The sequence below is a fragment of the Myxine glutinosa genome, chromosome 14 (genome assembly GCF_964187855.1).
Source record: "Myxine glutinosa chromosome 14, kmMyxGlut1.1, whole genome shotgun sequence".
NCBI classification, from domain to species: domain Eukaryota; kingdom Metazoa; phylum Chordata; class Myxini; order Myxiniformes; family Myxinidae; genus Myxine; species Myxine glutinosa.
This window is the reverse complement of record NC_136274.1, coordinates 485721-513155: the sequence shown is the minus strand read 5'-3', so window position 1 is coordinate 513155 and position 27435 is coordinate 485721. Positions and strand designations below refer to the sequence as shown.

The 27435-nt window shown below is 36.3% G+C and overlaps 1 protein-coding gene across 1 annotated transcript in view; it reads left to right on the top strand.

The window, feature by feature from the left end:
* Nucleotides 1-27435, top strand: part of SLC25A1 (solute carrier family 25 member 1) — a 201707-nt gene that overhangs the window by 3303 nt on the left and 170969 nt on the right. The gene's annotated exons all lie outside the window — the stretch shown is intronic.

Below are 27435 nucleotides of genomic sequence, written 5' to 3'. Positions count from 1 at the left end.
CAATGCCATTATTACATTAAATACTGTACACAATGCCATTATTACATTAAATACTGCACACAGTGCCATTATTACATTAAATACTGTACACAATGCCATTATTACATTAAATACTGTACACAGTGCCATTATTACATTAAATACTGCATACAGTGCCATTATTACATTAAATACTGCACACCATACAGTGCCATTATTACATTAAATACTGCACACAGTACCATTATTACATAAATACTGTACACAGTACCATTATTACATTAAATACTGCACACAGTAGCCATTATTACATTAAATACTGCACACAATGCCATTATTACATTAAATACTGTACACAGTACCATTATTACATTAAATACTGCACACAATGCCATTATTACATTAAATACTGCACACAGTGCCATTATTACATTAAATACTGCATACAGTGCCATTATTACATTAAATACTGCACACAGTACCATTATTACATTAAATACTGTACACAGTACCATTATTACATTAAATACTGCACACAATGCCATTATTACATTAAATACTGCACACAATGCCATTATTACATTAAATACTGCATACAGTACCATTATTACATTAAATACTGTACACAGTACCATTATTACATTAAATACTGCACACAATGCCATTATTACATTAAATACTGCATACAGTACCATTATTACATTAAATACTGTACACAGTACCATTATTACATTAAATACTGCACACAATGCCATTATTACATTAAATACTGCATACAGTACCATTATTACATTAAATACTGTACACAGTACCATTATTACATTAAATACTGCACACAGTACCATTATTACATTAAATACTGCACACAGTACCATTATTACATTAAATACTGTACACAGTACCATTATTACATTAAATACTGTACACAGTACCATTATTACATTAAATACTGCACACAGTGCCATTATTACATTAAATACTGCACACAGTACCATTATTACATTAAATACTGTACACAGTACCATTATTACATTAAATACTGCACACAGTACCATTATTACATTAAATACTGCACACAGTACCATTATTACATTAAATACTGTACACAGTACCATTATTACATTAAATACTGCACACAGTGCCATTATTACATTAAATACTGCACACAGTACCATTATTACATTAAATACTGTACACAGTACCATTATTACATTAAATACTGCACACAATGCCATTATTACATTAAATACTGCACACAGTACCATTATTACATTAAATACTGTACACAGTACCATTATTACATTAAATACTGCACACAATGCCATTATTACATTAAATACTGCACACAATGCCATTATTACATTAAATACTGCACACAGTGCCATTATTACATTAAATACTGTACACAATGCCATTATTACATTAAATACTGTACACAATGCCATTATTACATTAAATACTGCACACAGTGCCATTATTACATTAAATACTGTACACAATGCCATTATTACATTAAATACTGCACACAGTGCCATTATTACATTAAATACTGTACACAGTACCATTATTACATTAAATACTGCACACAATGCCATTATTACATTAAATACTGCACACAGTGCCATTATTACATTAAATACTGCACACAATGCCATTATTACATTAAATACTGCACACAGTGCCATTATTACATTAAATACCATTATTAAATACTGTACACAATGCCATTATTACATTAAATACTGCACACAGTGCCATTATTACATTAAATACTGCACACAGTGCCTTATATTACTAACAATTTAAATTAATACTGCACACAGTGCCATTATTACATTAAATACTGTCACACAATGCCATTATTACATTAAATACTGTACACAATGCCATTATTACATTAAATACTGTACACAATGCCATTATTACATTAATACTGTACACAATGCATGATTACATTAAATACTGTACACAATGCCATTATTACATTAAATACTGTACATGCAATTAAACTCTGCACATTCATATACATTAAATACTGTACACAATGCCATTATTACATTAAATACTGCACACAAGTGCCATTATTACATTAAATACTGTACACAGTGCCATGTATTACATTAAATACTGCACACAGTACCATTATTACATTAAATACTGCACACAGTGCCATTATTACATTAAATACTGCACACAATGCCCATTATTACATTAAATACTGCACACAGTGACCATTATTACATTAAATACTGCTACACAGTGCCATTATTACATTAAATACTGCACACAATGCCATTATTACATTAAATACTGCACACAGTGCCATTATTACATTAAATACTGTACACAAGCCATTATTACATTAAATACTGTCACACAATGCCATTATTACATTAAATACTGCACACAAGTGCCATTATTACATTAAATACTGTACACAATGCCATTATTACATTAAATACTGTACACATGCCATATTACATTAAATACTGCATACAGTGCCATTATTACATTAAATACTGCATCACAGTAGCCATTATTACATTAACAGTACATATACAAGTACACAGTACCATTATTACATTAAATACTGTACACAATGCCATTATTACATTAAATACTGCAAACAGTGCCATTATTACATTAAATACTGCACACAATGCCATTATTACATTAAATACTGCACACAATGCCATTATTACATTAATACTGCATACATGCCATTATTACATTAAATACTGCATACAGTACCATTATTACATTAAATACTGCACACAGTACCATTATTACATTAAATACTGTACACAGTACCATTATTACATTAAATACTGCACACAGTGCCATTATTACATTAAATACTGAACACAATGCCATTATTACATTAAATACTGCACACAATGCCATTATTACATTAAATACTGCATACAATGCCATTATTACATTAAATACTGCATACAGTACCATTATTACATTAAATACTGCATACAGTACCATTATTACATTAAATACTGCACACAGTACCATATTACATTAAATACTGTACACAGTACCATTATTACATTAAATACTGTACACAATGCCATTATTACATTAAATACTGCATACAGTACCATTATTACATTAAATACTGCACACAATGCCATTATTACATTAAATACTGCACACAATGCCATTATTACATTAAATACTGCACACAATGACCATTATTACATTAAATACTGCATACAGTACCATTATTACATTAAATACTGTACACAGTACCATATTACATTAAATACTGTACACAGTACCATTATTACATTAAATACTGCACACAATGCCATTATTACATTAAATACTGCACACAATGCCATTATTACATTAAATACTGCACACAGTACCATTATTACATTAAATACTGTACACAGTACCATTATTACATTAAATACTGCACACAGTACCATTATTACATTAAATACTGCACACAGTGCGCATTATTACATTAAATACTGTACACAGTGCCATTATTACATTAAATACTGCATACAGTGCCATTATTACATTAAATACTGCACACAGTGCCATTATTACATTAAATACTGTACACATTGCCATTATTACATTAAATACTGCACACAGTTGCCATTATTACATTAAATACTGTCACACAATGCCATTATTACATTAAATACTGTACACAGTGCCATTATTACATTAAATACTGCACACAATGCCATTATTACATTAAATACTGCATACAGTGCCATTATTTACATTAAATACTGTCACACAATGCCATTATTACATTAAATACTGCATACAGTGCCATTATTACATTAAATACTGCACACAGTACCATTATTACATTAAAATACTGTACACAGTACCATTATTACATTAAATACTGCACACAATGCCATTATTACATTAAATACCGCATACAAGTGCCATATTACATTAAATACTGCACACAATGCCATTATTACATTAAATACTGCACACAATGCCATTATTACATTAAATACCGCATACAGTGCCATATTACATTAAATACTGTACACAGTGCCATTATTACATTAAATACTGCACACAATGCCATTATTACATTAAATACTGCACACAATGCCATTATTACATTAAATACTGCACACAATGCCATTATTACATTAAATACCGCATACAGTGCCATATTACATTAAATACTGCACACAATGCCATTATTACATTAAATACTGCACACAATGCCATTATTACATTAAATACCGCATACAGTGCCATATTACATTAAATACTGTACACAGTGCCATTATTACATTAAATACTGCACACAATGCCATTATTACATTAAATACTGCATACAGTGCCATTATTACATTAAATACTGCACACAGTACCATTATTACATTAAATACTGTACACAGTACCATTATTACATTAAATACTGCACACAATGCCATTATTACATTAAATACTGCACACAGTGCCATTATTACATTAAATACTGTACACAATGCCATTATTACATTAAATACTGTACACAATGCCATTATTACATTAAATACTGTACACATTGCCATTATTACATTAAATACTGTACACAATGCCATTATTACATTAAATACTGCACACAGTGCCATTATTACATTAAATACTGTACACAATGCCATTATTACATTAAATACTGTACACAATGCCATTATTACATTAAATACTGCACACAATGCCATTATTACATTAAATACTGTACACAATGCCATTATTACATTAAATACTGCACACAATGCCATTATTACATTAAATACTGTACACAGTGCCATATTACATTAAATACTGTACACAATGCCATTATTACATTAAATACTGTACACAGTGCCATATTACATTAAATACTGTACACAATGCCATTATTACATTAAATACTGCACACAATGCCATTATTACATTAAATACTGTACACAATGCCATTATTACATTAAATACTGTACACATTGCCATTATTACATTAAATACTGCATACAGTGCCATTATTACATTAAATACTGCATACAGTGCCATTATTACATTAAATACTGCATACAGTGCCATTATTACATTAAATACTGCATACAGTGCCATTATTACATTAAATACTGCATACAGTGCCATTATTACATTAAATACTGTACACAATGCCATTATTACATTAAATACTGTACACAGTGCCATTATTACATTAAATACTGCACACAATGCTATTATTACATTAAATACTGCATACAGTGCCATTATTACATTAAATACTGCATACAGTGCCATTATTACATTAAATACTGCACACAATGCCATTATTACATTAAATACTGCACACAGTGCCATTATTACATTAAATACTGCACACAATGCCATTATTACATTAAATACTGCACACAGTGCCATTATTACATTAAATACTGCACACAGTGCCATTATTACATTAAATACTGCACACAATGCCATTATTACATTAAATACTGCACACAGTGCCATTATTACATTAAATACTGCACACAATGCCATTATTACATTAAATACTGCACACAGTGCCATTATTACATTAAATACTGCACACAATGCCATTATTACATTAAATACTGCAAACAGTGCCATTATTACATTAAATACTGTACACAATGCCATTATTACATTAAATACTGCACACAGTGCCATTATTACATTAAATACTGCACACAATGCCATTATTACATTAAATACTGTACACAGTGCCATTATTACATTAAATACTGTACACAATGCCATTATTACATTAAATACTGCACACAGTGCCATTATTACATTAAATACTGCACACAATGCCATTATTACATTAAATACTGTACACAGTGCCATTATTACATTAAATACTGTACACAGTGCCATTATTACATTAAATACTGTACACAATGCCATTATTACATTAAATACTGTACACAGTGCCATTATTACATTAAATACTGTACACAATGCCATTATTACATTAAATACTGTACACAATGCCATTATTACATTAAATACTGTACACAATGCCATTATTACATTAAATACTGTACACAATGCCATTATTACATTAAATACTGTACACAGTGCCATTATTACATTAAATACTGTACACAATGCCATTATTACATTAAATACTGTACACAATGCCATTATTACATTAAATACTGTACACAGTGCCATTATTACATTAAATACTGTACACAATGCCATTATTACATTAAATACTGTACACAATGCCATTATTACATTAAATACTGCACACAGTGCCATTATTACATTAAATACTGCACACAATGCCATTATTACATTAAATACTGCACACAGTGCCATTATTACATTAAATACTGCACACAGTGCCATTATTACATTAAATACTGTACACAGTGCCATTATTACATTAAATACTGTACACAATGCCATTATTACATTAAATACTGTACACAATGCCATTATTACATTAAATACTGTACACAGTGCCATTATTACATTAAATACTGTACACAATGCCATTATTACATTAAATACTGTACACAATGCCATTATTACATTAAATACTGCACACAGTGCCATTATTACATTAAATACTGCACACAATGCCATTATTACATTAAATACTGCACACAGTACCATTATTACATTAAATACTGCACACAGTACCATTATTACATTAAATACTGCACACAGTGCCATTATTACATTAAATACTGCACACAGTACCATTATTACATTAAATACTGCACACAGTACCATTATTACATTAAATACTGTACACAGTGCCATTATTACATTAAATACTGCACACAGTGCCATTATTACATTAAATACTGCACACAGTGCCATTATTACATTAAATACTGTACACAGTACCATTATTACATTAAATACTGCACACAATGCCATTATTACATTAAATACTGCACACAGTGCCATTATTACATTAAATACTGCACACAGTGCCATTATTACATTAAATACTGCACACAGTACCATTATTACATTAAATACTGCACACAGTACCATTATTACATTAAATACTGCTACACAGTGCCATTATTACATTAAATACTGCACACAGTGCCATTATTACATTAAATACTGCACACAGTGCCATTATTACATTAAATACTGCACACAGTGCCATTATTACATTAAATACTGCACACAGTACCATTATTACATTAAATACTGAACACAGTACCATTATTACATTAAATACTGCACACAGTGCCATTATTACATTAAATACTGCACACAGTGCCATTATTACATTAAATACTGTACACAGTACCATTATTACATTAAATACTGCACACAGTGCCATTATTACATTAAATACTGCACACAGTACCATTATTACATTAAATACTGTACACAGTACCATTATTACATTAAATACTGACACAGTGCCATTATTACATTAAATACTGCACACAGTACCATTATTACATTAAATACTGTACACAGTACCATTATTACATTAAATACTGCACACAGTGCCATTATTACATTAAATACTGTACACAGTACCATTATTACATTAAATACTGCACACAGTGCCATTATTACATTAAATACTGCACACAGTACCATTATTACATTAAATACTGTACACAGTACCATTATTACATTAAATACTGTACACAGTACCATTATTACATTAAATACTGCACACAGTACCATTATTACATTAAATACTGCACACAGTACCATTATTACATTAAATACTGTACACAGTACCATTATTACATTAAATACTGTACACAGTACCATTATTACATTAAATACTGCACACAGTGCCATTATTACATTAAATACTGCACACAGTACCATTATTACATTAAATACTGCACACAGTGCCATTATTACATTAAATACTGCACACAGTGCCATTATTACATTAAATACTGCACACAGTGCCATTATTACATTAAATACTGCACACAGTGCCATTATTACATTAAATACTGCACACAGTGCCATTATTACATTAAATACTGCACACAGTACCATTATTACATTAAATACTGTACACAGTACCATTATTACATTAAATACTGCACACAGTGACCATTATTACATTAAATACTGCACACAGTGCCATTATTACATTAAATACTGCACACAGTGCCATTATTACATTAAATACTGCACACAGTGCCATTATTACATTAAATACTGCACACACCATTAAATACTGCACACAGTACCATTATTACATTAAATACTGCACACAGTGCCATTATTACATTAAATACTGCACACAGTGCCATTATTACATTAAATACTGCACACAGTACCATTATTACATTAAATACTGCACACACCATTAAATACTGCACACAGTACCATTATTACATTAAATACTGCACACAGTGCCATTATTACATTAAATACTGCACACAGTGCCATTATTACATTAAATACTGCACACAGTACCATTATTACATTAAATACTGCACACAGTGCCATTATTACATTAAATACTGCACACAGTGCCATTATTACATTAAATACTGCACACAGTGCCATTATTACATTAAATACTGCACACACCATTAATACTGCACACAGTACCATTATTACATTAAATACCGCATACAGTGCCATTATTACATTAAATACTGCACACAGTGCCATTATTACATTAAATACTGCACACAGTGCCATTATTACATTAAATACTGCGACACAGGTGCCATTATTACATTAAATACTGCACACAGTGCCATTATTACATTAAATACTGCACACAGTACCATTATTACATTAAATACTGCACACAGTACCATTATTACATTAAATACTGCACACAGTACCATTATTACATTAAATACTGCACACAAGTGCCATTATTACATTAAATACTGCACACAGTACCATTATTACATTAAATACTGCACACAGTGCCATTATTACATTAAATACTGCACACAAGTGCCATTATTACATTAAATACTGCACACAATGCCATTATTACATTAAATACTGCACACAATGCCAATTATTACATTAAATACTGCATACAGTGCCATTATTACATTAAATACTGCACACAGTACCATTATTACATTAAATACTGCACACAGTGCCATTATTACATTAAATACTGCACACAGTGCCATTATTACATTAAATACTGCACACAGTACCATTATTACATTAAATACTGCACACAGTGCCATTATTACATTAAATACTGCACACAGTGCCATTATTACATTAAATACTGCACACAGTGCCATTATTACATTAAATACTGCACACAGTACCATTATTACATTAAATACTGCAACACAGTACCATTATTACATTAAATACTGCACACAGTACCATTATTACATTAAATACTGCACACAATGCCATTATTACATTAAATACTGCACACAGTGCCATTATTACATTAAATACTGCACACAATGCCATTATTACATTAAATACTGCACACAGTGCCATTATTACATTAAATACTGCACACAAGTGCCATTATTACATTAAATACTGCACACAGTACCATTATTACATTAAATACTGCACACAATGCCATTATTACATTAAATACTGCACACAGTACCATATTACATTAAATACTGCACACAATGTCCATTATTACATTAAATACTGCACACAGTACCATTATTACATTAAATACTTGCACACAATGCCATTATTACATTAAATACTGCACACAGTGCCATTATTACATTAAATACTGCACACAGTGCCATTATTACATTAAATACTGCACACAGTCGCCATTATTACATTAAATACTGCACACAGTGCCATTATTACATTAAATACTGCACACAGTACCATTATACATTAAATACTGCACACAGTACCATTATTACATTAAATACTGCACACAGTACCATTATTACATTAAATACTGCACACAGTACCATTATTACATTAAATACTGCACACAGTGCCATTATTACATTAAATACTGCACACAATGCCATTATTACATTAAATACTGCACACAATGCCATTATTACATTAAATACTGCACACAATGCCATTATTACATTAAATACTGCATACAGTGCCATTATTACATTAAATACTGCACACAGTGCCATTATTACATTAAATACTGCACACAATGCCATATTACATTAAATACTGCACACAGTGCCATTATTAATTAAATACTGCACACAATGCCATTATTACATTAAATACTGCACACAAGTGCCCATTATTACATTAAATACTGCATACAGTGCCATTATTACATTAAATACTGCACACAGTGCCATTATTACATTAAATACTGCACACAATGCCATTATTACATTAAATACTGCATACAGTGCCATTATTACATTAAATACTGCACACAGTGCCATTATTACATTAAATACTGCACACAGTTGCCATTATTACATTAAATACTGCATACAGTGCCATTATTACATTAAATACTGTACACAGTACCATTATTACATTAAATACTGCACACAATGCCATTATTACATTAAATACTGTACACAGTGCCATTATTACATTAAATACTGCACACAAGTGCCATTATTACATTAAATACTGCACACAATGCCATTATTACATTAAATACTGCACACAGTACCATTATTACATTAAATACTGCACACAGTGCCATTATTACATTAAATACTGCACACAATGCCATTATTACATTAAATACTGCACACAGTACCATTATTACATTAAATACTGCACACAATGCCATTATTACATTAAATACTGCACACAGTGCCATTATTACATTAAATACTGCACACAATGCCATTATTACATTAAATACTGCACACAGTACCATTATTACATTAAATACTGCACACAATGCCATTATTACATTAAATACTGCACACAGTGCCATTATTACATTAAATACTGCACACAGTGCCATTATTACATTAAATACTGCACACAATGCCATTATTACATTAAATACTGCACACAGTACCATTATTACATTAAATACTGCACACAGTGCCATTATTACATTAAATACTGTACACAGTGCCATTATTACATTAAATACTGCACACAGTGCCATTATTACATTAAATACTGCATACAGTGCCATTATTACATTAAATACTGCACACAGTGCCATTATTACATTAAATACTGTACACAGTGCCATTATTATATTAAATACTGCACACAGTGCCATTATTACATTAAATACTGCACACAATGCCATTATTACATTAAATACTGCACACAGTGCCATTATTACATTAAATACTGCACACAAGTGCCATTATTACATTAAATACTGCACACAGTGCCATTATTACATTAAATACTGTACACAGTGCCATTATTACATTAAATACTGCACACAGTGCCATTATTACATTAAATACTGCATACAGTGCCATTATTACATTAAATACTGCACACAATGCCATTATTACATTAAATACTGTACACAGTGCCATTATTACATTAAATACTGCACACAGTGCCATTATTACATTAAATACTGCATACAGTGCCATTATTACATTAAATACTGCATACAGTGCCATTATTACATTAAATACTGCACACAGTGCCATTATTACATTAAATACTGCACACAGTGCCATTATTACATTAAATACTGCATACAGTGCCATTATTACATTAAATACTGCACACAATGCCATTATTACATTAAATACTGTACACAGTGCCATTATTACATTAAATACTGCACAGTGCCATTATTACATTAAATACTGCACACAATGCCATTATTACATTAAATACTGTACACAGTGCCATTATTACATTAAATACTGCACACAATGCCATTATTACATTAAATACTGCATACAGTGCCATTATTACATTAAATACTGCACACAATGCCATTATTACATTAAATACTGTACACAGTGCCATTATTACATTAAAATACTGCACACAGTGCCATTATTACATTAAATACTGCATACAGTGCCATTATTACATTAAATACTGCATACAGTGCCATTATTACATTAAATACTGCACACAGTGCCATTATTACATTAAATACTGCATACAGTGCCATTATTACATTAAATACTGCACACAGTGCCATTATTACATTAAATACTGCATACAGTGCCATATTACATTAAATACCGTACACAGTGCCATTATTACATTAAATACTGCACACAGTGCCATATTACATTAAATACCGTACACAGTGCCATTATTACATTAAATACTGCACACAGTGCCATTATTACATTAAATACTGCACACAATGCCATTATTACATTAAATACTGCACACAATGCCATTATTACATTAAATACTGCATACAGTGCCATATTACATTAAATACCGTACACAGTGCCATTATTACATTAAATACTGCATACAGTGCCATATTACATTAAATACCGTACACAGTGCCATTATTACATTAAATACTGCACACAGTGCCATTATTACATTAAATACTGCACACAATGCCCATTATTACATTAAATACTGCACACAGTGCCATTATTACATTAAATACTGCACACAGTGCCATTATTACATTAAATACTGCACACAGTGCCATTATTACATTAAATACTGCACACAGTGCCATTATTACATTAAATACTGCACACAATGCCATTATTACATTAAATACTGTACACAGTGCCATTATTACATTAAATACTGCATACAGTGCCATTATTACATTAAATACTGCACACAATGCCATTATTACATTAAATACTGTACACAGTGCCATTATTACATTAAATACTGTACACAGTGCCATTATTACATTAAATACTGCACACAATGCCATTATTACATTAAATACTGCACACAGTACCATTATTACATTAAATACTGCACACAGTGCCATTATTACATTAAATACTGCACACAGTGCCATTATTACATTAAATACTGCACACAGTACCATTATTACATTAAATACTGCACACAGTGCCATTATTACATTAAATACTGCACACAGTGCCATTATTACATTAAATACTGACACAGTACCATTATTACATTAAATACTGCACACAGTGCCATTATTACATTAAATACTGCACACAGTGCCATTATTACATTAAATACTGCACACAGTGCCATTATTACATTAAATACTGCACACAGTGCCATTATTACATTAAATACTGCACACAGTGCCATTATTACATTAAATACTGTACACAGTGCCATTATTACATTAAATACTGTACACAGTGCCATTATTACATTAAATACTGTACACAGTGTCATTATTACATTAAATACTGTACACAGTGCCATTATTACATTAAATACTGTACACAGTGCCATTATTACATTAAATACTGCACACAGTGCCATTATTACATTAAATACTGTACACAGTGCCATTATTACATTAAATACTGTACACAGTGCCATTATTACATTAAATACTGCACACAGTGTCATTATTACATTAAATACTGCACACAGTGCCATTATTACATTAAATACTGTACACAGTGTCATTATTACATTAAATACTGCACACAGTGCCATTATTACATTAAATACTGCACACAATGCCATTATTACATTAAATACTGTACACAATGCCATTATTACATTAAATACTGCACACAATGCCATTATTACATTAAATACTGTACACAGTACCATTATTACATTAAATACTGTACACAGTACCATATTATATTAAATACTGTACACAGTACCATATTATATTAAATACTGCATACAGTGCCATTATTACATTAAATACTGCACACAGTGCCATTATTACATTAAATACTGTACACAGTGCCATTATTACATTAAATACTGCACACAGTGCCATTATTACATTAAATACTGTACACATTGCCATTATTACATTAAATACTGTACACAGTGTCATTATTACATTAAATACTGTACACATTGCCATTATTACATTAAATACTGTACACAGTGTCATTATTACATTAAATACTGCACACAGTGCCATTATTACATTAAATACTGTACACAGTGTCATTATTACATTAAATACTGCACACAGTGCCATTATTACATTAAATACTGTACACAGTGTCATTATTACATTAAATACTGCACACAGTGCCATTATTACATTAAATACTGTACACAGTGTCATTATTACATTAAATACTGCACACAGTGTCATTATTACATTAAATACTGCACACTGCCATTATTACATTAAATACTGTACACAGTGTCATTATTACATTAAATACTGCACCACAGTGTCATTATTACATTAAATACTGCACACTGCCATTATTACATTAAATACTGTACACAGTGCCATTATTACATTAAATACTGCACACAATGCCATTATTACATTAAATACTGCACACTGCCATTATTACATTAAATACTGCACACTGCCATTATTACATTAAATACTGCACACAATGCCATTATTACATTAAATACTGCACACTGCCATTATTACATTAAATACTGTACACAGTGCCATTATTACATTAAATACTGCACACAATGCCATTATTACATTAAATACTGCACACAGTACCATTATTACATTAAATACTGCACACAGTGCCATTATTACATTAAATACTGCACACAGTGCCATTATTACATTAAATACTGCACACAGTACCATTATTACATTAAATACTGCACACAGTGCCATTATTACATTAAATACTGCACACAGTGCCATTATTACATTAAATACTGCACACAGTACCATTATTACATTAAATACTGCACACAGTGCCATTATTACATTAAATACTGCACACAGTGCCATTATTACATTAAATACTGCACACAGTGCCATTATTACATTAAATACTGCACACAGTACCATTATTACATTAAATACTGCACACAGTGCCATTATTACATTAAATACTGCACACAGTGCCATTGATTACATTAAATACTGCACACAGTGCCATTATTACATTAAATACTGCACACAGTGCCATTATTACATTAAATACTGTACACAGTGCCATTATTACATTAAATACTGTACACAGTGCCATTATTACATTAAATACTGTACACAGTGTCATTATTACATTAAATACTGTACACAGTGCCATTATTACATTAAATACTGTACACAGTGCCATTATTACATTAAATACTGCACACAGTGCCATTATTACATTAAATACTGTACACAGTGCCATTATTACATTAAATACTGTACACAGTGCCATTATTACATTAAATACTGCACACAGTGCCATTATTACATTAAATACTGCACACAGTGCCATTATTACATTAAATACTGTACACAGTGCCATTATTACATTAAATACTGCACACAGTGCCATTATTACATTAAATACTGCACACAGTGCCATTATTACATTAAATACTGCACACAGTGCCATTATTACATTAAATACTGCACACAGTGCCATTATTACATTAAATACTGCACACAGTGCCATTATTACATTAAATACTGTACACAGTGCCATTATTACATTAAATACTGCACACAGTGCCATTATTACATTAAATACTGCACACAGTGTCATTATTACATTAAATACTGCACACAGTGCCATTATTACATTAAATACTGTACACAGTGCCATTATTACATTAAATACTGCACACAGTGCCATTATTACATTAAATACTGCACACAGTGCCATTATTAACATTAAATACTGTACACAGTGCCATTATTACATTAAATACTGCACACAGTGCCATTATTACATTAAATACTGCACACAATGCCATTATTACATTAAATACTGTACACAATGCCATTATTACATTAAATACTGCACACAATGCCATTATTACATTAAATACTGTACACAGTACCATTATTACATTAAATACTGTACACAGTACCATATTATATTAAATACTGTACACAGTACCATATTATATTAAATACTGCATACAGTGCCATTATTACATTAAATACTGCACACAGTGCCATTATTACATTAAATACTGTACACAGTGCCATTATTACATTAAATACTGCACACAGTGCCATTATTACATTAAATACTGTACACATTGCCATTATTACATTAAATACTGTACACAGTGTCATTATTACATTAAATACTGTACACATTGCCATTATTACATTAAATACTGTACACAGTGTCATTATTACATTAAATACTGCACACAGTGCCATTATTACATTAAATACTGTACACAGTGTCATTATTACATTAAATACTGCACACAGTGCCATTATTACATTAAATACTGTACACAGTGTCATTATTACATTAAATACTGCACACAGTGCCATTATTACATTAAATACTGTACACAGTGTCATTATTACATTAAATACTGCACACAGTGTCATTATTACATTAAATACTGCACACTGCCATTATTACATTAAATACTGTACACAGTGTCATTATTACATTAAATACTGCACACAGTGTCATTATTACATTAAATACTGCACACTGCCATTATTACATTAAATACTGTACACAGTGCCATTATTACATTAAATACTGCACACTGCCATTATTACATTAAATACTGCACACAGTGCCATTATTACATTAAATACTGTACACAGTGTCATTATTACATTAAATACTGTACACAGTGTCATTATTACATTAAATACTGCACACAGTGTCATTATTACATTAAATACTGCACACTGCCATTATTACATTAAATACTGCACACAATGCCATTATTACATTAAATACTGCACACTGCCATTATTACATTAAATACTGCACACAATGCCATTATTACATTAAATACTGCACACAATGCCATTATTACATTAAATACTGCACACAATGCCATTATTACATTAAATACTGCACACAATGCCATTATTACATTAAATACTGCACACAATGCCATTATTACATTAAATACTGCACACAATGCCATTATTACATTAAATACTGCACACAATGCCATTATTACATTAAATACTGCACACAATGCCATTATTACATTAAATACTGCACACAATGCCATTATTACATTAAATACTGCACACAATGCCATTATTACATTAAATACTGCACACAGTGCCATTATTACATTAAATACTGCACACAATGCCATTATTACATTAAATACTGCACACAATGCCATTATTACATTAAATACTGCACACAGTACCATTATTACATTAAATACTGCACACAGTGCCATTATTACATTAAATACTGTACACAGTGCCATTATTACATTAAATACTGCACACAATGCCATTATTACATTAAATACTGCACACAATGCCATTATTACATTAAATACTGCACACAATGCCATTATTACATTAAATACTGCACACAATGCCATTATTACATTAAATACTGCACACAATGCCATTATTACATTAAATACTGCACACAATGCCATTATTACATTAAATACTGCACACAATGCCATTATTACATTAAATACTGCACACTGCCATTATTACATTAAATACTGCACACAATGCCATTATTACATTAAATACTGTACACAGTGTCATTATTACATTAAATACTGTACACAGTGCCATTATTACATTAAATACTGCACACTGCCATTATTACATTAAATACTGCACACAGTGCCATTATTACATTAAATACTGTACACAGTGTCATTATTACATTAAATACTGTACACAGTGTCATTATTACATTAAATACTGCACACAGTGTCATTATTACATTAAATACTGCACACTGCCATTATTACATTAAATACTGCACACAATGCCATTATTACATTAAATACTGCACACTGCCATTATTACATTAAATACTGCACACAATGCCATTATTACATTAAATACTGCACACAATGCCATTATTACATTAAATACTGCACACAATGCCATTATTACATTAAATACTGAATACTGCCACACAATGCGCATTATTACATTAAATACTGCACACACAATAGCACCTATATTACATCTAAATAACTGCACACAATGCCAATTATTACATTAAATACTGCACACACAATGCCATTATTACATTAAATACTGCACACAATGCCATTATTACATTAAATACTGCACACAAATGCCATTATTACATTAAATACTGCACACAATGCCATTATTACATTAAATACTGCACACAATGCCATTATTACATTAAATACTGCACACTAATTGCCCATTATTACATTAAATACTGCACACAATGCCATTATTACATTAAATACTGCACACAATGCCATTATTACATTAAATACTGCACACACAATGCCATTATTACATTAAATACTGCACACAATGCCATTATTACATTAAATACTGCACACAATGCCATTATTACATTAAATACTGCACACAATGCCATTATTACATTAAATACTGCACACAATGCCATTATTACATTAAATACTGCACACAGTGCCATTATTACATTAAATACTGCACACAGTGCCATTTATTACATTAAATACTGCACACAATGCCATTATTACATTAAATACTGCACACAGTGCCATTATTACATTAAATACTACACACAGTGCCATTATTACATTAAATACTGCACACAAGTGCCATTATTACATTAAATACTGCACACAATGCCATTATTACATTAAATACTGCACACAAGTGCCATTATTACATTAAATACTGCACACAGTGCCATTATTACATTAAATACTGCACACAGTGCCATTATTACATTAAATACTGCACACAATGCCATTATTACATTAAATACTGCATACAGTGCCATTATTACATAAATACTGCACACAGTGCCATTATTACATTAAATACTGCACACAGTGCCATTATTACATTAAATACTGTACACAGTGCCATTATTACATTAAATACTGCACACAATGCCATTATTACATTAAATACTGCATACAGTGCCATTATTACATTAAATACTGCATACAGTGCCATTATTACATTAAATACTTGCATACAGTGCCATTATTACATTAAATACTGTACACAGTGCCATTATTACATTAAATACTGCACACAGTGCCATTATTACATTAAATACTGCACACAGTGCCATTATTACATTAAATACTGCACACAATGCCATTATTACATTAAATACTGCATACAGTGCCATTATTACATTAAATACTGCATACAGTGCCATTATTACATTAAATACTGCATACAGTGCCATTATTACATTAAATACTGCATACAGTGCCATTATTACATTAAATACTGCATACAGTGCCATTATTACATTAAATACTGCATACCAGTGCCATTATTACATTAAATACTGCACACAGTGCCATTATTACATTAAATACTGCATACAGTGCCATTATTACATTAAATACTGCATACAGTGCCATTATTACATTAAATACTGCATACAGTGCCATTATTACATTAAATACTGCATACAGTGCCATTATTACATTAAATACTGCATACAGTGCCATTATTACATTAAATACTGCATACAGTGCCATTATTACATTAAATACTGCATACAGTGCCATTATTACATTAAATACTGTACACAGTGCCATTATTACATTAAATACTGCACACAGTGCCATTATTACATTAAATACTGCACACAGTGTCATTATTACATTAAATACTGCACACAGTGCCATTATTACATTAAATACTGCACACAGCCATTATTACATTAAATACTGCACACAGTGTCATTATTACATTAAATACTGCACACAGCCATTATTACATTAAATACTGCATACAGTGCCATTATTACATTAAATACTGTACACAGTGTCATTATTACATTAAATACTGCACACAATGCCATTATTACATTAAATACTGTACACAGTGTCATTATTACATTAAATACTGCACACAGTGCCATTATTACATTAAATACTGTACACAGTGTCATTATTACATTAAATACTGTACACAGTGCCATTATTACATTAAATACTACACACAGTGCCATTATTACATTAAATACTGCACACAATGCCATTATTACATTAAATACTGCACACAGTGCCATTATTACATTAAATACTGCACACAGTGCCATTATTACATTAAATACTACACACAGTGCCATTATTACATTAAATACTGCACACAGTGCCATTATTACATTAAATACTGCACACAGTGCCATTATTACATTAAATACTGCATACAGTGCCATTATTACATTAAATACTGCACACAGTGCCATTATTACATTAAATACTGTACACATTGCCATTATTACATTAAATACTGCACACAGTGCCATTATTACATTAAATACTGCACACAGTGCCATTATTACATTAAATACTGCATACAGTGCCATTATTACATTAAATACTGCATACAGTGCCATTATTACATTAAATACTGTACACAGTGCCATTATTACATTAAATACTGTACACATTGCCATTATTACATTAAATACTGCATACAGTGCCATTATTACATTAAATACTACACACAGTGCCATTATTACATTAAATACTGTACACAGTGCCATTATTACATTAAATACTGCACACAGTGCCATTATTACATTAAATACTGCATACAGTGCCATTATTACATTAAATACTGCACACAGTGCCATTATTACATTAAATACTGTACACATTGCCATTATTACATTAAATACTGCACACAGTGCCATTATTACATTAAATACTGCATACAGTGCCATTATTACATTAAATACTGTACACAGTGCCATTATTACATTAAATACTGCACACAGTGCCATTATTACATTAAATACTGCATACAGTGCCATTATTACATTAAATACTGCATACAGTGCCATTATTACATTAAATACTGCACACAGTGCCATTATTACATTAAATACTGTACACAGTGCCATTATTACATTAAATACTGCACACAATGCCATTATTACATTAAATACTGCATACAGTGCCATTATTACATTAAATACTGCATACAGTGCCATTATTACATTAAATACTGCATACAGTGCCATTATTACATTAAATACTGTACACAGTGCCATTATTACATTAAATACTGCACACAGTGCCATTATTACATTAAATACTGTACACAGTGTCATTATTACATTAAATACTGCACACAGTGCCATTATTACATTAAATACTGCACACAGTGCCATTATTACATTAAATACTGCACACAGTGCCATTATTACATTAAATACTGCACACAGTGCCATTATTATGCGTGCCGGATAAATCCCCACATTGTTGTTCGCAGGTGAGGTTGATCATAGATACCACATCGGCTTCATCATTGGTCATTTCATCAACAAATGTATCTTCTTCATCTGCAGCGCTGGTGTTTCATGTGTTATCGATGGTTGGTGGTGCCATGAACTTTTGCGAGCACGTATGATCATTGCACAATTGAAGTTTTCGATTACAGCAAACTTTCAGGCTTTGCCATGGACTCGCTCAGATTACACACTGCAAGTAGAAGCGATCAGAACGTTTTCTGTTTCCTCGTTCGCTTGGACAATAATATGATTAAAGTACCAGAGACGGTAAAAACGACAAATAACATATTTCAAATAGTTGTGGATGACAAATGAGAAACCTACAAGGACAAAGCGATTCGAGTTTTTATTTAGGTCCGAATCCAAATCTGTCACCTGTCAGAGGGATACAAAGCGTAAACCGTTCACCTGGCGGAGGTGTGCTCTCGACCTAGTGCCGTTCTAGTTTAATCATATTATTCTCAAATCGAAAACCTACTAACCCGTCTCCGGTACTTTAATCATATTATTGTCCAAGCGAACGAGGAAACAGAAAACGTTCTGATCGCTTCTACTTGCAGTGTGTAATCTGAGCGAGTCCATGGCAAAGCCTGAAAGTTTGCTGTAATCGAAAACTTCAATTGTGCAATGATCATACGTGCTCGCAAAAGTTCATGGCACCACCAACCATCGATAACACATGAAACACCAGCGCTGCAGATGAAGAAGATACATTTGTTGATGAAATGACCAATGATGAAGCCGATGTGGTATCTATGATCAACCTCACCTGCGAACAACAATGTGGGGATTTATCCGGCACGCATAATAATGGCACTGTGTGCAGTATTTAATGTAATAATGGCATTGTGTGCAGTATTTAATGTAATAATGGCATTGTGTGCAGTATTTAATGTAATAATGGCACTGTGTGCAGTATCTATCTATAATTCCAGTAATCTCTGTACGTTTGTACGTCTGTACGTCTGTACGTTTGTCTGTGACCGCTGTTTCTCGACAACTACCGGTCCGATATACTTGAAACTTGCCAGGTATATTGCTGGGGACCCGAGGATGTGCCTTTTCAAGGTTTGAAATTAATCGGACAAGTACTTACCGAGCTATGGCGATTTAGCCGTTCGCCGTTCGCTTTGCCGTTGCGAATGGACCAAACCATTCATGTAAATAGAGGGGGGGGGGGGGGGGGTTCTGTGGTCGTTCGCTTTGGCTTTGCGAATGGACCAAACCATTCATGTAAATAGAGGGGGGGGTTCTGTGGTCGTTCGCTTTGGCTTTGCGAATGGACCAAACCATTCATGTAAATAGAGGGGGGGGGGGGGGGGTTCTGTGGTAGTTGCGAATGGACCAAACCATTGTTTTTTTTTTGCAGTTTTTTTTTTTTTTGCAGTTTTTTTTTTTTTGCAAGGAACGGGCACCCACGTACGGGCACGTCCTAGCTTATATATAGTACGGGCATGCCCTAGTCTATCTATAATTCCAGTAATCTCTGTACGTTTGTACGTTTGTACGTTTGTACGTTTGTTTGTCTGTGACCGCTGTTTCTCGACAACCACGGGTCCGATATACTTTAAACTTGCCAGGTATATTGCTGGGGACCCGAGGATGTGCCTTTTCAAGGTTTGAAATTAATCGGACAAGTACTTACCGAGCTATGGCGATTTAGCCGTTCGCCGTTCGCTTTGGCGTTGCGAATGGACCAAACCATTGCATGTAAATATAGGGGGGGGGGTTCTGTGGTCGTTGCGAATGGACCAAACCATTCATGTAAATAGAGGGGGGGGGTTCTGTGTCGTTACTGCCACGTGGTTTCAAAGTTTTTTTTTGCTGTTGTTGTTTGCACGCATGTTTTTTTGCACCCACGTACGGGCACGCCCTAGGATGTTTACACACACACACCCCTACACAAATTTTTTTTTTTTTTTGTTTTTGGCAAGGAACGGGCACCCACGTACGGGCACGTCCTAGCTTATATATAGTACGGGCATGCCCTAGTTTAATGTAATAATGGCATTGTGTGCAGTATTTAATGTAATAATGGCACTGTGTACAGCATTTAATATAATATGGTACTGTGTACAGTATTTAATATAATATGGTACTGTGTACAGCATTTAATATAATATGGTACTGTGTACAGTATTTAATATAATATGGTACTGTGTACGGTATTTAATATAATATGGTACTGTGTACAGCATTTAATATAATATGGTACTGTGTACAGCATTTAATATAATATGGTACTGTGTACAGTATTTAATATAATATGGTACTGTGTACAGTATTTAATATAATATGGTACTGTGTACAGTATTTAATATAATATGGTACTGTGTACAGTATTTAATATAATATGGTACTGTGTATAGTATTTAATATAATATGGTACTGTGCACAGTATTTAATGTAATAATGGGACTGTGTACAGTATTTAATATAATATGGTACTTTGTACAGTATTTAATGTAATAATGGCACTGTGTAGAGCATTTAATATAATATGGTACTGTGTACAGTATTTAATATAATATGGTACTGTGTATAGTATTTAATATAATATGGTACTGTGCACAGTATTTAATGTAATAATGGTACTGTGTAGAGCATTTAATATAATATGGTACTGTGTACAGTATTTAATATAATATGGTACTGTGTATAGTATTTAATATAATATTAAAGCGCGGCGTTACGCGCGCTGCTTGTGAGCAAGGAGGAAGCGGACAAGCGGTAACATATAAACGTCTTTATTGTAAGACTACACTGTAACACTGAAATGTTCCGGGCTGGTCGCCCGGTGTATATCATGAGGCCACGCCTACCCCTCGGGCGTGGCCACCGCCCACTTGGTGTGTGGAATGATGTCACCACGCCAGTGGGCTTTTGTGTCCGCCACACGCGCCCCCCCAGAATTCCCGCGCACCTGGAGGGCCAGTTTGCGGGGCAGACGAATGACCCGGCCGAAGCGCCCCCTGGCGATCGGCGGCGTCCGGGGTGCAGGGATGCCAGGTGGGATGCCCCTGGCTGCCCCTGGGATGGGTGCAGGACCGGGGGGCGGCGTGGCGGCGGGGCTGGGCGGTGCCGGGGGTCCGCCCGCAGGAGGGCGGCCCCGACGTGGGGGTCGGGCCACTGGCGGTGGATGGTCCACATCGAGGTGGGCCGGCTTGAGGCGGTCTACCGAAACACGGTCAGGAGTACCGCCGATGTCCAGGGTGAAGTGCTTCGCCCCGGTCTCCAGCACGCGGAAAGGCCCGTCGTACGGGGGCCGCAGTGGTGTCCGATGGGCATCGTGGCGGACGAAGACGTACTCCGCCGTGCGAAGCTCCGGGGCGACGTGCGTCGGTGGGTGCCCGTGGCATGCCGTTGGCACCGGGGCGAACCTCCGGGCGGTCTCTTGCAGAGCGGAGCGCTGCTGTGCCGCGGACCATGGTGCCGTGGAGTCGGGGAGGAACTCGCCCGGCACCCGCAGCGGTTGCCCGAAGACCAACTCCGCCGCGGATGCGCGCAGGTCCTCCTTGGGCGCCGTCCGGAGGCCCAGCAGGACCCAGGGGAGCCTGTCGACCCAGCCGCCGTCGCGGAGGGTGGCCCGGAGCGCGGCCTTCAATGAGCGGTGAAATCGCTCACACAGGCCGTTAGCCTGGGGGTGGTAGGCCGTGGTTCGGTGCAGCCGGACCCCGAGCCCCTGCGCAACCGCCCCCCAGAGCTCTGAGGTGAACTGGGGGCCGCGGTCGGATGAGATGTCTGAGGGGGCGCCGAACCGGGCGACCCAGGTGGCGATGAAAGCCTGCGCGACATCGGCCGCCGTTGTCGACGCCAAGGGCACGGCCTCCGGCCACCGGGTGGTGCGGTCCACCATGGTGAGGACGTAGGTGAAACCCCGCGAGGGGGGCAGAGGTCCCACCAGGTCCACGTGGACGTGGTCAAACCGGCGTTCCGGCACCGTGAACGGGGCCAACGGGGCCTGGGTGTGCCGGTGCACCTTGGCGCGCTGGCACGCGAGGCACGTCCTGGCCCAGCCGCGGACGGCCTTCCGGAGGCCATGCCAGACGAACTTGGCGGCGATCAGCCTTTGGGAGGCCCTCGCGCCCGGGTGGGACAGGCCGTGGATGGCGTCAAACACCTGGCGCTGCCAGCCCGCGGGCACAATGGGGCGAGGACGCCCGAGGGAGACGTCGCACAAGAGGGCCGTGCCCGCACCGTCGAACGGCACCTCGGTGACGCGTAGGCCCGTGACGGCGGTCCGCAAGGCCTGGACGTCGGGGTCAGCGGCCTGGTCCGCTGCCATCCGGGCATAGTCGATGCCGAGGTGGACTGCGTGGGCGACGGCCCGGGAAAGGCAATCCGCCACCGGGTTGTCCTTCCCCGCGACGTGCTGGATGTCCGTCGTGTACTCGGACACGGCCGAGAGGTGACGCTGCTGCCGGGCCGACCACGGCTCGGTGACCTTGCCCATCGCGAAGATCAGCGGCTTGTGGTCGACGAAGGCAGTGAACGCCCGGCCCTCGAGCAGATGGCGGAAGTGCCTGACCGCCAAGTGAAGTCCGAGCAACTCGCGGTCGAAGGTACTGTAACGGCGTTCGGGCGGGCGAAGCTGCCGGCTAAAGAACGCCAGCGGTTGCCAAGCTCCACGCACCCATTGCTCGTGCACCGCGCCCACCGCGTAGTCCGAGGCATCGGTGGTGAGGGCGATCGGTGCATCGGGCGCCGGGTGCGCGAGCATGGTGGCGTTAGCCAAGGCGAGCTTCGTGCCCGTGAACGCCGTGTCCATCTGCTCGGTCCAGGTAACGTCGCCTTTGCCCGGCTTACCTCGGAGAGCTTCGTGCAGGGGGCGCAGGAGCTGGGCGATACGGGGCAGGAACCGATGGTAAAAGTTCACCATGCCCAGGAACTCCTGCAGCCCTCTGATCGTGCGGGGGCACGGAAACCCCTTCACCGCCTCCACCTTGGCCGGCAGGGGGACGGCTCCGTGCCTGGTGACACGGTGCCCCAGAAAATCGATTGTGGCGGCGCCGAACCAGCACTTTGCAGGGTTCACAATCAGGCCATGCTGGCCCAGGCGTTCGAAGAGCGTGCGGAGGTGGCGTAGGTGCTCTTCGCGGGACGCGCTGGCGACGAGGATATCGTCCAGGTAGACGTAGACAAAATCCAAGTCGCGCAGGACGCTGTCCATCAGTCGCTGGAACGCCTGAGCCGCATTCTTCAGACCGAAGGGCATGCGCAGGAACTCGAAGAGTCCGAATGGCGTGATGACCGCCGTCTTCGGGACGTCCTCCGGCCTGACGGGGACCTGATGGTAGCCGCGTATGAGGTCCACCTTCGAGAAGAAGGACCTGCCCGCCAAACGGGCGGAAAAGTCCTGAATGTGGGGGACGGGGTAGCGGTCGGGAGTCGTGGCGTCATTGAGACGGCGATAGTCCCCGCACGGTCGCCATCCCCCGCCGGGCTTCGGCACGATGTGCAGCGGCGACGCCCAAGCGCTCTCTGAGCGCCGAATGATGCCGAGTCGCTCCAGGGTAGCGAACTCCGCTTTTGCCACCGCCAGCTTCGTCGGCTCGAGGCGGCGTGCCCGGGCGTAGACCGGTGGCCCGACGGTGGGGATGTGATGGGCCACCCCGTGCTTGACGGCCCCCGCCGAGAAGGTGGGCCGCGTGAGGGCCGGGAAACCGGCGAGGAGGCGGGTGAATGCGTCCGCTGCCGGAAGCGTACAGACCAACGTGGCCGGAACCGAATCGTTCGGCAAGCCGCTTGGCAAGCCGCTCGTTGAGCTGGGCAACGCACAAGCGAGCGAGCTGAACGTCTCGGCCTGGACAAGCCGTCTGCGCTTGACGTCGACCAGGAGCCCATTAGCGCACAGGAAGTCCGCGCCAAGCAGTGCCATGGGCACGTCGGCGGTGACCAACGTCCATCGGAAAACCTGCCCTCCAAACCGCAGAGAGAGGCAGCGTTTTCCGTACGTATGGATGGGCGTCCCGTTCGCGGCAAGCAGCGCGGGGCCCCCACCCGCAGCGTGCTTGTCTGACGTGCCGGCGGGAATGACACTCACCTGCGCTCCCGTGTCGCACAGGTAATGGCGCCCGGAGAAGGTGTCCGTTATGAACAGCAGGCTGCTCGAACGGCCGGCGCTCATCGCCAATATTGAGCGCCGGCCCGGGCGTTTCCCGACCCGTTGAAGGAGCACGGCGGATGACACCGCCGAGCTTCGTGGCCGAACTTGGCGTGGAACCAGCACCAGGTGGTGGAGCTGGAGGAGCGCGGCTGGCTCCGCCAGGCCGGTGGAGTCGAC